The sequence below is a fragment of the Mustela nivalis genome (assembly GCF_964662115.1).
Source record: "Mustela nivalis genome assembly, chromosome: 6".
NCBI lineage: Eukaryota > Metazoa > Chordata > Mammalia > Carnivora > Mustelidae > Mustela > Mustela nivalis.
This window is the reverse complement of record NC_139025.1, coordinates 73276050-73289706: the sequence shown is the minus strand read 5'-3', so window position 1 is coordinate 73289706 and position 13657 is coordinate 73276050. Positions and strand designations below refer to the sequence as shown.

Sequence of the window (13657 nt, the reverse complement as noted above, 5' to 3'; positions counted from 1 at the left end):
TGGACAACTGTGCGCTTGGGAGAAAAGGGTAAGAAGGAGACGTGATTGCAGATACCAGAAGGCTTGTTGCCAAGACATCTCCCTGAAGACACATATTTGAGTCTTGTTCTGTTGTGTCAGACCCCGTCCTCAAAGTCGGGCACATTAAGGACCTTAGAAAATTGTACTGGGGCCCCTGGGTTGCTCATTGGATTAAAGCCTCTGCCTTTGGCTCAGGTCATGATCCCGGGATCCTGGAATCGAACCCCGCCTTGGGCTCTCTGTTCAGCAGGGATACTGCTTCCTCCTCTCTCTCTGCCTGCCTCTCTGCCTACTTGTAATCTCTGTCTATCAAATAAATAAATAAAATCTTAAAAAAAAAAAAAAAAAGAAAAGAAAATTGTCCTGTGATGATGAGGGTGATATGAAACTGAAGGTGTTATGAAGCAGAGAGAGTCAAAATGCCTGGGAGTAAGTGTCTCTGCTGTCTTGTTACTCTGAGCAGGGGCCAGTGACCCACAGTGGAGAAGAATGCTCAGTCCCAAGCTCCCCGGAGAGGAAGGCCTCTAGCAGGACTCTCTGAAAAATTGGTATGACCCAGGGCCAAGTGAAAAATGCAGGACCCCTTGTTCAAACTTATGAAGAATTTCAAGACGGCAGCAACAAAATGTTAGACTAAGTAAACATGGGCCTGCAGAGCGCTGGGTCTCACGAGGATACACATTTTTCAAACCCAGGAAGACAGTCCTGGCTTTAGTTTGAATTTCTATTAGCCAAAAAAAAATTGTCCAGAAATGGATGATACAGACAGGAGCATGGGGAAGACCTTGTGTTAATTTAATAAAAGTTAAGTCTCGGGCGCCTGGGTGGGTCAGTGGTTAAGCCGCTGCCTTCAGCTCAGGTCATGATCCCAGGGTCCTGGGATCGAGCCCCGCATCGGGCTCTTTGCTCAGCAGGAAGCCTGCTTCCTCCTCTCTCTCTCTGCCTGCCTCTCTGCCTACTTATGATCTCTGTCTGTCAAATAAATAAATAAAATCTTTAAAATAAATAAATAAATAAATAAATAAATAAAAGTTAAGTCTCATGGAAGGCACACTAAAGGCAAATTAACTGTGCCATTTTGCGTGGCACATTGCCTCTTTCAGAAACTTCTGAGCTGGTGAGGTGCCCAGTTCTCCTGGCATCTGAAGACTGAATACAATCTGTTTAACTAGACACAGACACAGAGACCTAGGTAGTTGGAAAAATCCATCTGCAAAGGGAAATAGTATAATAAAGGGATTATTAGTGCAAACAAACAAGAGGCTTACCTTTACTATGAGCTTTTTTACAACTTCAAAGTAAGAAGCATCCGCTGCCCTTACTCCTAGGTGCTGTCTAGGCCGGTATTGGAGAAAGTCATTGAGAGAATATGACTGGTGGACCTGGGCAACTGGAGGCTCCTCACCCCCTCCTTTGTCTTTGGAATATGCGTTCTGCCTGTTGTTCCCACAGTAGGAGCCATTTTCAAGGACACAGCCTTGAGAGAGCAATGAGTTGTTGAGACCATCTGGATGGTATACTTGACTGGACCCCAGTAAAGCTTTTATAAATGTTAAGATTTTGGCAGGTAGGAATGGAGATGTCTAAGATAAGGAAGATTTCTACATGGCATCACAAGTCACGCTGTGGCCACCCAAGACCAGCCTCATATGTAAATTCCCTGGTTCGTTACCTGCCACCCACCACCCTGGAGTGGTCTGCCTCTTTCTTCCATCTTACCTGCCGTCTGCATATGGGGGCCAGTTTTTGAACCAAGAGCAGACTCCCCCACTTTGTCCCTCCTGATATTATTTCAGAGTTCTACTCTAACAGGAGTAGATAGCTAGAGCTTCCTGAGACATACTAAGGGCTGGGCATTGAACCAGAGGCTTTGCATACATTAATCAATATGGCTACAAAAGTGGATGTTGGTACAGTTGTCATTCCCACTTTACAGATGGGAATTACTATTCATTACTATTCATTTGTATTGATTTAACTACATCATCATTAAAAAGCATTTAACATAGCCAACCTGCAGCTTTTTACTGAAAGCCTTGGTTGTCTTCTCTTCTAGGGCAAGGAGCAAAAATGTAAACAAGTAACCCTTAGGAAGGGTCTATATTCTAGTTAAACGGCCAGGCTTTGAGAGCAAATAATTATTCATTCTTCATTGATTGAATCATTCATTTATTTGACCAATATTGAACTTCTTGTATAATGACAGTCTTGTATAATGTCTGAAGTCTAATGAATATCCATGGAATGAACTAAGAGCAGATACACAAAGCCCATGGGCTCAGACCTAGGAGAGGCAGACCTAGTGTTGAGTAGTGTGTGACCTTGGACAATTTATTTAGCCTCTCTGATCACCAGTTCTCTCATCTGTAAAGTGGGAATGACAACTGTACCAACATCCACTTTTGTAGCCATATTGATTAATGTATGCAAAGCCTCTGGTTCAATGCCCAGCCCTTAGTATGTCTCAGGAAGCTCTAGCTATCGTCATTACTATTCATTTCTATTGATTTAACTAGACACAGAGAGGGCAGCATGCGTCTCACAAACCAGAACTTCCCTCTTCTTGTCACTAATTCAGTAAGAATTATGAGGAATGTTCACTTCCCTACTACCCATGGTAGGGTGCCATTCTGTTTTACTTTGTTTTGTTTCTTCCTTAGTGCTAAAACACTGGCATGCCTTGGCATGTCTAAGATAAGGAAGATTCCTCCCTGGTTTCACAGGTACTTCTATACTCATACCTCTAAGGACCAGGAGATACAGTAGGTTCTTAGATACATGTAAGAGAAATCACTGCTCAAAGAACCAGTCCCCAAGGTCAAAAGGAAGGATGTGCAGCATCCCTGCTACAGGTTAGCAGCCTAAACCCTCACCTGTGCTGTGTGGCTCATCCAAGACAAGGCAGGTCTTGAGATCCAAGGAATCCATGATCCTTTTTCCAAGGAGAAACTGCAGGCTCACTTACAGCAGCCGGATCTGTGCTTCTGCCAGGATGCCTGAGAGCTTATTACCCTCTGGTGAGCAAAATGACAGTTCGAAACTCTGGTTGGTTCTGTCATTTCTCTTACCTCTTATTCTATTAATTGAATTCAGTGCTGTTTCTACTCAAACAAAACAAAACAAAAACTTGGTTCTTTCAGGAAAGACCATTGGAGACTCTGTGACCAAGACAAGGGGTACACCTGACATTGAAACACGCACACAAAACCAGTGGTTCCCCATTCCTCTTTTGGCATGTCCAGTATCCCAAAGAGACTTTAGAGTGCCTCTCTGACGCATCAGGAAAAATGTAGAGAAAGATCACAAAGGTTTTCAGGTCCATCAGGTTAGACACAAAACTTTCTAGCTACAGAAATCCTATATCCAAGCAACAGACAAAACTGTTGTACTGTGTGTTCCTAAAGACACACTGAGGGGGACCAAAGGAGCAGCCAACAGTAAATCCCAAGGGGGTGTAGTGGGAGCTGAGTGTGTACCGTTGTGGGTGTGCAGTTTCCTTTTCCCTTGGGACAGAGCTCAGTAGTGTGGGGGCATTTCCAGGAAGGTGGACAAATCTCATGTTTGACTATCCTGGGTAAGAACCGTTGTGAGACTGCTTTTTGAGAATGGAGAAGGGAAAGATTCTCAAAATCCTGCCCAGACCAGGCAGAAAGCAAAGCTTTGTTTAATGTTAGTTCATTGATCAAAACTATAAGCCTAACAATACAGTGAAGGAAGTTTCTTTGCCATCAGTTATTTTAAAATATGCACCATGTGATTTTCTGATAATATCATTGTAATTAAAATGTCCTTATAAATCAATAATAAAACATTAAGATGAAAACTACAGCTTAGGGAATATAATCAATAATATCGTAATAACGTTTTATGATGATATGCCTACGTTGTACACCTGAAACTAATATAACATTGTATGTCAACTCTATTTCAATCATTAAAAAATAACAATTAATATCTCTGGGGGTGTAGAAATGTACTTTACAAAAAGAAGTACAAATGGCCAGTCAATTTATAAAAGGTATACAAATTCTTTAGCCATCAAAGAAACAAAATAGTTACAGGGTGATCCATTTTTCCACCTTCAAAATGGTGAAGATTACACACAAACACACACACACAATCATGGAATTTCTTCCCATTCCTTCTTTGTTACTCCAAGAACCTCCCCAAACTCTCCTCAAACGCTCACCATTGGCGTTGAGCTACCGACTCTATAACCAGAGATAAAGACGACAAATACTCAATTCTTAAGCCCAATTACATCTAGTCTCAGTGCAGGATTGTATACACAAAGAACAATTTTTCTAGTTCTAAGAAACTAGATTAAATGATGCCAGGGCTGAGGAAGAAAAAACAGGGAGAAAACAAGCAAGAAAAACAGAACAATGTTAAGTGTAAAAACCACATTGCAGGAAAGACAACTTCAATGAACTTGCACCAATTTTAAAGTCCAGGTGCAAAGGGAATGAATGTACCACTGGCATGACCCTCTCTTAAAAGAGCGAGCCAAAAAATATCTTGCATTACTACATTTTCAATACAAAGCTTTGCAAATGTGAAATAGAGTGATAACAGGGGCAAATAATAGTCCTGAAAAGCTATTCTTCCTGTACTGTAGCACTAAATTTTTAAAATGTGAATGCCAAAACTTTTAATAATATAATTACAATAATAATTAAATTTTGAATAAAATTTTGCATTGATTCTTGTTTTACTGAAGTTAATTCTACTTTATTGATATTCAAGTTCACCTTTAGCTTTGGCCAAATATTGACTTTGAGCATCTGGTCAAAATGTGTTTCCAGTTACACCATATCTTAAGGGAATAATAGGTTGGATGAATGAAGTTTATGTAAGCACATATTTGTCACAGCATTGTTTATTTAAAACTGGGGGGAAAGATGGAAACCACTTTATCTAAAATACTGAAGTTGGGCTAAGTTCTAATGGAAGTTATTCTCCCATAGAATATGTGTCCTAGAAACAACAGACTTATTAGGGATGCAGTAACTCCCCTTTGCACTTAAGAACAAATTTATACCCAACAGGTTCATTAAGAATGAGGACAGTGGGGTGCCTGGGTGGCTCAGATGGTTCTGCAGCCCCAGTACAGATCCCTTCTCAGCGGTGAGTCGGCCTCTCTCTCTCTCTCTCTCTCTCTGCCCCTCCCCCTGCTTGTCATCTCTCCCTCTCTCTTAAATAAATGAGTAAAATCTTAAAAAAAAAAAAAGTAGTGAGGACAAAAAGCAGATTTTTGAATCAAAGATTATTTTATAACCTGTTCACGGACTTGTCACATGGGGGCGCTGTTCGCTAAGACAGTCATCATTTCTGCGTGAATTCTGAGCAGAGCTGTGATCTCTTTGTTTCTTCATTTCAATAATGATCCTTTCCTCCAATAGACCAGACACAGGAACATGAATTCTTCTCTGGGCTCTCTGATTCTGATCTTAATGTTTGGTAAGTACATCTTACTGAAATGTTTTTTATTATTTCAAAATAGTGAAAACTTTTTTGAAAAGATGTAACTCTGGTCAAATTCATGAAACAAACGCTTTTTTTTCCCCCCCTTTTCCTTGCAGGAGGAACCAGTGGCAATTCAGTCCAACAGACAGACCAAATTACTGTCTTGGAAGGAGAATCTGTGACTATGAATTGTGTATACACATCCACACAGTACCCTACTCTTTTCTGGTATGTCCAATACCCCAACCAAGCTCTCCAGTTTCTTCAGAGAGAGACAATGGAAAACAGCAAGAACTTTGGAGCCAGAAATATTAAAGACAAAAACTCCCCTATTACGAAATCCGCAGTCCAGATGTCAGACTCAGCCGTGTACTACTGTCTTCTGAGAGATACGCACAGTGACAAGGGCACGGAGGGGGAACTGTACAAAAACCTCAGAGACCTGGCTGAGGGAGGTAGTTGGGCTGGGAACCCCAAGCTGAGGAGCCTTGTTCTCTCACTCATAGACAGTCCTGTTGGAACATTGTTAGAAGGTAAAGAAAGGCAAAATCAGCTGCAACTCCCTCTAATTCCAGAGGCACAGTGGTTCTTTTACTGAAAAAGGAGGTGAGGGGGAAGGGAAATTATTCCATCAAGCAGAATAATTTTTGAACTGGAAAGAACAAATCAGAAAGTATAAGTGAAAAGCTACTAAGACATAGATGCTTTCAATATAATCAAGCCTCCTGGATCATTTAAATTAATTTCCAAAACACAAAAAGAATTTTCTGGCGCAATTTGAGAGATATTGGGCCATATCTTTGAAAGCCTAAGGGGAATGAAGGAAATCCCAAGTGCATAAATGTGGAAGAAATGCATTGATATCCAGCAATGCTTTCAAGCATATTATTAACAGATAATGTGTGTGTTCTTAGAAAATAATGCAGTAATCAGTATGAGCTAGAATGAGTTCACTAGAGATATTTTTTAAACAAGCTTGCTAAATCCAAGGTACTTCTTTAGACTAAAATAGTCTCAAATATTTGCAAGTCACTTGATTAGTTTGCTTCTCATTATATCGTTAGGAAAATAAGTATTATCATATATCTCTTGTTGAGTGATGTATTTATCACAGACCCTATTGTCCTATTAAAAACAATAATAGGTAGCATTATCAAGTGCCTAATAGATCTGAAGTTTTGTTTTAAATGCATCACATACATTTACTCATTTTATCTTCACTACAACCCCGTGAAGCAGGTACAGTTATTAGTCCCAAGGAAACTGAGGTACAGAGAAATGACCTAACTCGCCCATGAAGTTAGTGAGAGGAGAGCTATTGTACCCATACAGGGAGATCAGCCCAAAGCCTGCACTCTTAACTGCTGGACTTTGTTAACTGCCAGCGTCATCTGCGACCCTCACCACAAACCACAAGCCTGTGTGCTGGTATCCCCATTTTACAGAAAACTGAAGACTGGAGCATTGGGATAACTTCTCAAGACCCAAAATCTAGTAAGTGGCAGGGCTGAGACAAACTGAGGTCTATCTGACTCTCCGAATCCTATTCACCTTTCGTACTGCTCCTCTGCATAACGCTACTATCCATGGCCCTTGGCGGAAAAAAGGGCCTAGAGGTAAATATTCAATGGAAAGAACCATCTCTATTGTTGTATCACATGATTTTATCTTTCATCTTGACCTGTTCGTATTCATCTTACCTGAATTCACATAAGGTATGTCCATCAAATGTGCAAATAGTACAATATTGAGGTAGGTAGTTACTATATCGGGTCATATTAAACGAACTGAAACAACCAAAATGGAATTCATTGGGGATAACTATATATTTCTGCATGTAGTTTTATAAAAATAAATTCCAATAGATCCTCCAAGGGACTATGAGTTTACAGTGTTTTTTGTGAAAATAATGTGGGCATGTAACTCACAAGAACCTAGCTCAAGGATAAGATTTGCTGAAAGGACACAGAGGAGTCTCATAAAATCTATTTGTGAAAAATACCACACCTGAGCTTCCCAAGAAGAGCACCGCCAATTGGCTATTCTTTCTGAACCACTTCTTTATGAATATATAATCACTTCTCCTTTTAGGAGACCAGATTCCATGGTAAGCCTGTTAAATTCTACTCCACAATAACCCGAGTTCGAACATAACCAGCTTTGCCAAGGGTTGACTCTGGTTCAAACCCAATAGGGTTTTATAGCTCTAATGACTAATGATATATAACAACTGTTTGTATTCCTAGTCCAAATTAATAAGCCCAGTATATACCCAGATCCAATAAGCTATAACCAGGGAAAGGAAAGCACTTGTTACAAACATGACCTCTAGATGTGTTCCTTAAGGGGTACCTCCAATGGAGGGGCTGGAAAGGAGGCCCCAAATTAGAAAATGACTGTAAACTCAAAATAATTCGGCAGGGTGGTAAAACCACTGAAATGATCATAGGGAACTCTCACAGATGAGTGGAACTCGGTTGAATAAAGCAATACTCCCTCAAGGCAACAACATCTGAAACATCTTTGGATAGGTGTGGACAAAAAAGAACAAGAAGACTAAGAAAGAAGTCTGCAGTCATATGATATGGAGAAACAGGGATGTTATGCAAAGAAACCTGAGATATTTATAAGAAATACCTTTAAAAAACAGAACAGAACTGTCCTTGGGTTTTTAGAACATAGACAGACTGGAACCGCCAGCTGAAGCCAAAGAATCATCAGACATCTCTTCCCCACCCTACCCCTCCACCCCTACCCCCACCCCAACCCCACCCCAGGGACTCCTAGTTGGGTGACGCTAACCTTGGTTCTTAGATTTGTCTTGGCTTTTCCCTGGTGCTTGACTTACCTAACAAATTGCTGTGCATTTTGCCACTAGGTGGCAATGTGGGCATTTTATTTAAAAAATCAGGAAATGTACATTGGGCAGCTAGCTCTATAAATAGAGCAAATGTGCATTTGTGCGGTCTCTGATGGGCTGGGAATCCCATTTGATTTCTAAAGTAAATGTACAGAAGATATAATAATAAAACACTCCTTTGACCAACTAACATATATTCCAAACCCTGTAAGAGAGATACCGTGTGAGACTTAACTGCAGTAATAATGGTGAAGACCCAGCAAGTTTTGTTGGCTACTCTGTGGCTTCAGTTAAGCTGTAAGTTGGGGGGTTGGGGGAATATGGGAACAGGAAGACTAAGTGGATATTCTTTCAAAAGTCTTTTTATTTTTTTAAGGATTTATTTCGACAGAGCACACATGCACAAGCAGGGAGAGGGGCAGAGGGAGAAGCAGACTTCCCACTGGGCAGGGAGCCCAAGGCAGGGTTCGATCCCAGCCCTCTGGGATCATGACCTGAGCCAAAGGTAGACACTAAACTGACTGAGCCACCCAGGCACTCCTATCTTTCCAAATTCTGAGGAGGGGAGGTATGGGCCTCCAAGTAGCTAACCTGGAGTACCCTCTGGGAAATCCAGAAAGGAAAGAAATTTGTAGAAATGTTGTAATAATACTGATATTCTGTGCTTGACGGTGTCTTTGAGAATAGGGGTAAGTGGCAAACCTGGAGTGGAGCACAGTCCCCAGTACCTGACCGCCCAGGAAGGAGACTCTGTCACGATCACCTGCAGTTACTCCATAGGAATGACCGCTTTACACTGGTTGCAGCAGAATCCTGGAGGACACATTGTCTCCTTGTTTATACTGAGCCTAGAGATGAAGAAGAAGGGGAGAGTGAGGGCCACGATAAACACAGAGGAACTCCACAGCTCTCTGTACATCACAGCCTCCCAGCCCAGAGACTCTGCCACCTACCTCTGTGCTGTGGGACACAGTGTTCAACAGTCATCTGGAGCCCGTACACAAACTCTGCAGCTCAAAGACACCATTTCCCCCTCATTCTCGTGTTTCTAAACTTACCTGTCTCTCTCATTGGACAGATGATGTCATTTTAAGTTGTGAAAATGTAATATTTTTCCCCTCTTGACCATCCCTAACCCACAAAGCCACATATCCAAGTACTTTAACCAGAATAACGCATGACTTATTATACTGGGAGTAGCATATACAGCCTCTGGAGCTAAATTGCCAAGGTACAAAAACCCTGATTCTACCACTTAACTATCTGGATGATCCTAGCCGAGTTACTCTTTTTCTGTGCCTTGGTTTTTCCTCAACTATAAAAAAGAGAAAAGAGAAAACTTAAAAAAAAAAAAAAAACTATAAAAAAGAGAAAACCATGTACCTAACTCCTATGTGGAAATTACATGAATTAATAAATACATGCAAAGTGCTTAAGAGAGTCCCAGAATAGAGTTAGCATTACACAAATGGTAACTATCACTAATATTTGGTTTAGATGTACCATGAGTTGGCTAGTACTCACTGATGGGTTAATATCTTATGTCTTTGGAGAAATAAATAAATAGGATATAAACAACAAGCACTAATAGTAATTTTAGTTTCCAAATTATTTCCTCACAATGCCCAACAGTCATCAACCTTTTAAAATTGTATTAGGAAAAACAGAGAGGGCCTTTAGAAAACCCGGTAGACGACGGCACTAGGATCTGGTTTGAGTGTTGAGTTAGATGGGTAAGAAAGCTTTTAGCAAAGCTCAGGGACTTCCTTTGGAGAAAATGCAGTTCTAATTCTCACACCTGGGGTCCCTCATAGAGACTTGCCTTTCCAGCAATTCGTGAAACAAAATATCAAACCCAGTGGGTCTCGATCACTGGGTCTCTACTTTTCATTCACCAAAGATTTCTTCCATTATTATTCCCCACCCCGTGGGAGTTCTTATGTTGAAACAGAAGTATTACTGTTCACTTGGTTCTTGTTAGTCAGCAAAATGAATTGCACATATTAACTTATAACAAGGTCTTTTTCTTTTAAAATCAAAAGGGTTCTTTTGTGGTTGTTGTTCAAGAACTATCTGCACATATCTAAAAAGTCATTAGTGTTAAAAATGTCTGTTCCCTCAGGCTCCCCCAAAACAGCAATGCCATGCTCTGCTCCCAGTTTCCAAACCAATGCTGTTTTAGCAAGTTCTAAATTATATGTTTACCCTTGATTTATCAATATTAGACTTTATCTATTTACTCTTTCTATGGTCACACACCACACTCTCACCTTCTGAACATAGTTATATCACAGTATGGAATTAAATCAATAGTCAGACGTATATGATTATGACCATGTAAATATTGTCACTCTCCAGCCAAAGTGAGTATTATGATTACATTTCCTTTCTGGTACCATTTGTTTTTAGTTAATAATTGCCTCGTTTTTTCATTTATTCTATATCCATATCCTCACTTTTGTTTTTGTTTTCCTGAGTTCTATAGCAGAGTTCTAAAAACTTGTTAATCATTTCCCCTAAGCACATCAAGGTGATTATCCATTTTTTTCCTTTTTACCCTAGAGATTCCCTGCTCCAGGACCTCTATCCTTTGGCCTGTGCAAATTGATTGTTCTTAAGTCCTGGTGCACAAATGTTATTCTAGGACATTTTACAGTTTTTGCTATCTTGCATCTTGAATTTCAAACATCTTTATTTCTTGGTTTAGTCTTTGTTTTACTAAAACATATTCTCCAAAACTTCTATAATAAAGCATACATAAGATTTTTTTTTCAGTCAGTCTTTGCATATTTGAAAATACCTTTATTCTACCTTCATGCTTGATTGCTATTTTCACTGAATATAAAATTAAAAGTTGAAATGCCCTCAACATTTCCAGTATTGGGGCAGCAAAGTATTTTTACTGGCTTTTTTTCTTTCTTTTTTTTCTTTTCTTTTTTTTTTTTTTTTTTTTTTTTTTGAGAAAAAAATGTGGAGAGCACTCATTTCTCCCTCAGTATTTTGAAGGTGTAATTCCCCAACTTCCTAATATCCAGGATTGCTGTTTAGAAGGGTAGTACCATTTTGAATCATTCTTTTATGACCTTTTTATTCTCTCTGTACAAGTTTAGGATTCTGTATTTTCTCCCTGATATTCCAAAATTCCAATTTAGCAAATATATATGAGTAACTGGGCAGAAAGCATTTCTAAGCTCCATGTGTATAATATGCCTGAGACACTGTGGTTGCCGCAGAGGAATTTGTAACTGGTACTACTTACTGATCATCCCGAGTTATGTTCACTTCATATATGTCCATATTTGCCCTGGATGAGATTATCACCGAGGGCAATAGACAGGCACAGCTTGCTTTTCTGAGTCTATCACATCAATAAAAAATTGATAAGAATAAAATATTTCCTCAACATTAAAGGAGAGTTCTCTTCATTAAAAAGCCAAGAAAAGTGATGTTGTACCATCTTTCCCAAATGGGAGTGGGAACGTGCTGTTTTCTCAGAGATGCTGGGTACATTAATCATGCTGTTTTATTCATTTGTTAACTTAATAAATATTTATTGTGGGACCCTGAAGGGCCAGACATTATTCAAGACACTGGGTACACACCAATGAACAAAACAAGCAAAGTCCTTCTTATCATGAAGCCTATATCAATATATGGTACACAGAGACATAAAAATACAGAAATAAACAAATAAGTTCAATTATTCCACTTATATTTGTTGAGCACCTACTATTTACCAAGTGTGTTCTAAGTCCTGAGGGTATAGCAGTGAACATAATAAATGAAAAAAATCTACTCACATGGAATCAATATTCTAGTGAAGAAATAAACAAGGTAAATCAGATACTATAAATATTCAGAGGAAGATAAAAGAAGCTGAAATAATGGACTGAGAGTGGGGGACACTTGCATCAAGGGGACAAGGGAAAAAATACTCTGAGCTGATATTTGGGCTGAAACTCAAAGGAAAATAAAGACCAGGTTATGCTAAGATATAGAAAGAAAGCATTCTAGGCACAGGGAAAGAAAATATAAAGCCTTAAAATGTGGAAAGGGTCAGTGTATTCCAGAAAGAGGAATAATAAAGGAGAAGCCAAAGCACAGTGAATGAGACAAGTACAAAATGATTCCTAGAGGTATTGTGAGGCCTTACAAAAACCATGGTAATTTGGATTTGGGATTTATATCAGGTATACTGATAAGCCACTGGGGAATTACAAATAAGCCAGTGATATTTACTTTAGATTTATTTTTTTAGACAACATTATTTGGCTCCAGTTTGGAAAGTAGATGAGGAGAGAGGTGAGGAGGGAAAAAAAAAAAAAAGGAAAACAAACAAACAAAAAACAAGAACATTTAGTAGATTGCTGAAGTAATCCATGCAAAAGTGATGGTGTTTAGACTAGAATGGAACAATGGATATGAAAAAAACATTCAAATATAAGATATAATTGACAGTGAAATTAACAGAATTTGCTCATGAATTAAATGAGGAGTAGGGCAGAGGAAAAGGACCAGACCAAGATGACTTCTTGCTACATGGCCTAAGAAACTGAGTACATCTTGATATGAGTTCTTGAAAAGCCTGGAATAGGAACAGTTTCCAAGAGAAATCAAAATTTGTGTTTTAGCCATACTGGGTTTATGATGCCCATTAGAAACCCAAGTAAAGATGTCCTAGAGAAGTTAGATAAATTAGTCTGGAGACTAATAAAGGGATAGAAATAAAGCTTGTCATTGAAACGTGGGTGGTATTTAAGGCCAAAGGGCATGGGAAGATAGTTTTGCTAGGGAGAAAATATAGTGAAGGGATGAGAGCTTGGCTCGGACTTGGACACTCCAGAAGAAGGTGAGCAGAGAAGAAAGAAAGCAGCACAGGGGCCTAGAAGGAGGCAGGGGAAAGCCAAAAGGCCAGAAGAGTCAAGAAAAGGGCCTGTGAAGGGGTACTGGTCTACCAAGAGGTTGAGTACGACAACTGTGGAAAGGTGACCATTAGCTTTGCTGCAGGAAGTTTCTAGTGCATTTAAGAAGAGTTTCAGTGGGTGGTGGGAATGCAGATGAACTGAAATTGGTTGAGGAGTTAATGAGAGACAAAGAAATAAAAGCAGGAAAAAAAATAGTTCATTTCAGAAATTTTATTGGGAAAGGAACAGAGAAGTGGAACACTAGCTGAGGAGGAACCAGAGGTGAGGGAGCAATTTGTTGTTCTGTTGGTTGTTTCGTTTCTAAAACAGTAGACAACAGAGTTTGCTTTCAGAAGGTAGAGCTATTTTAAGGTGCTACTTTATTGTTGCTAGTGATAGAAACTCA

At 39.5% G+C, this 13657-nt stretch overlaps 1 long non-coding RNA gene and 1 gene segment (V, D, J or C); one reads left to right on the top strand and one right to left on the bottom strand.

Moving 5' to 3' along the window:
- The window catches only part of LOC309866777 (M1-specific T cell receptor alpha chain-like), a 341597-nt gene that overhangs the window by 111273 nt on the left and 216667 nt on the right, over positions 1-13657 (top strand).
- LOC309866788 overlaps positions 1-13657 on the bottom strand; it is a 489301-nt gene that overhangs the window by 295634 nt on the left and 180010 nt on the right. The gene's annotated exons all lie outside the window — the stretch shown is intronic.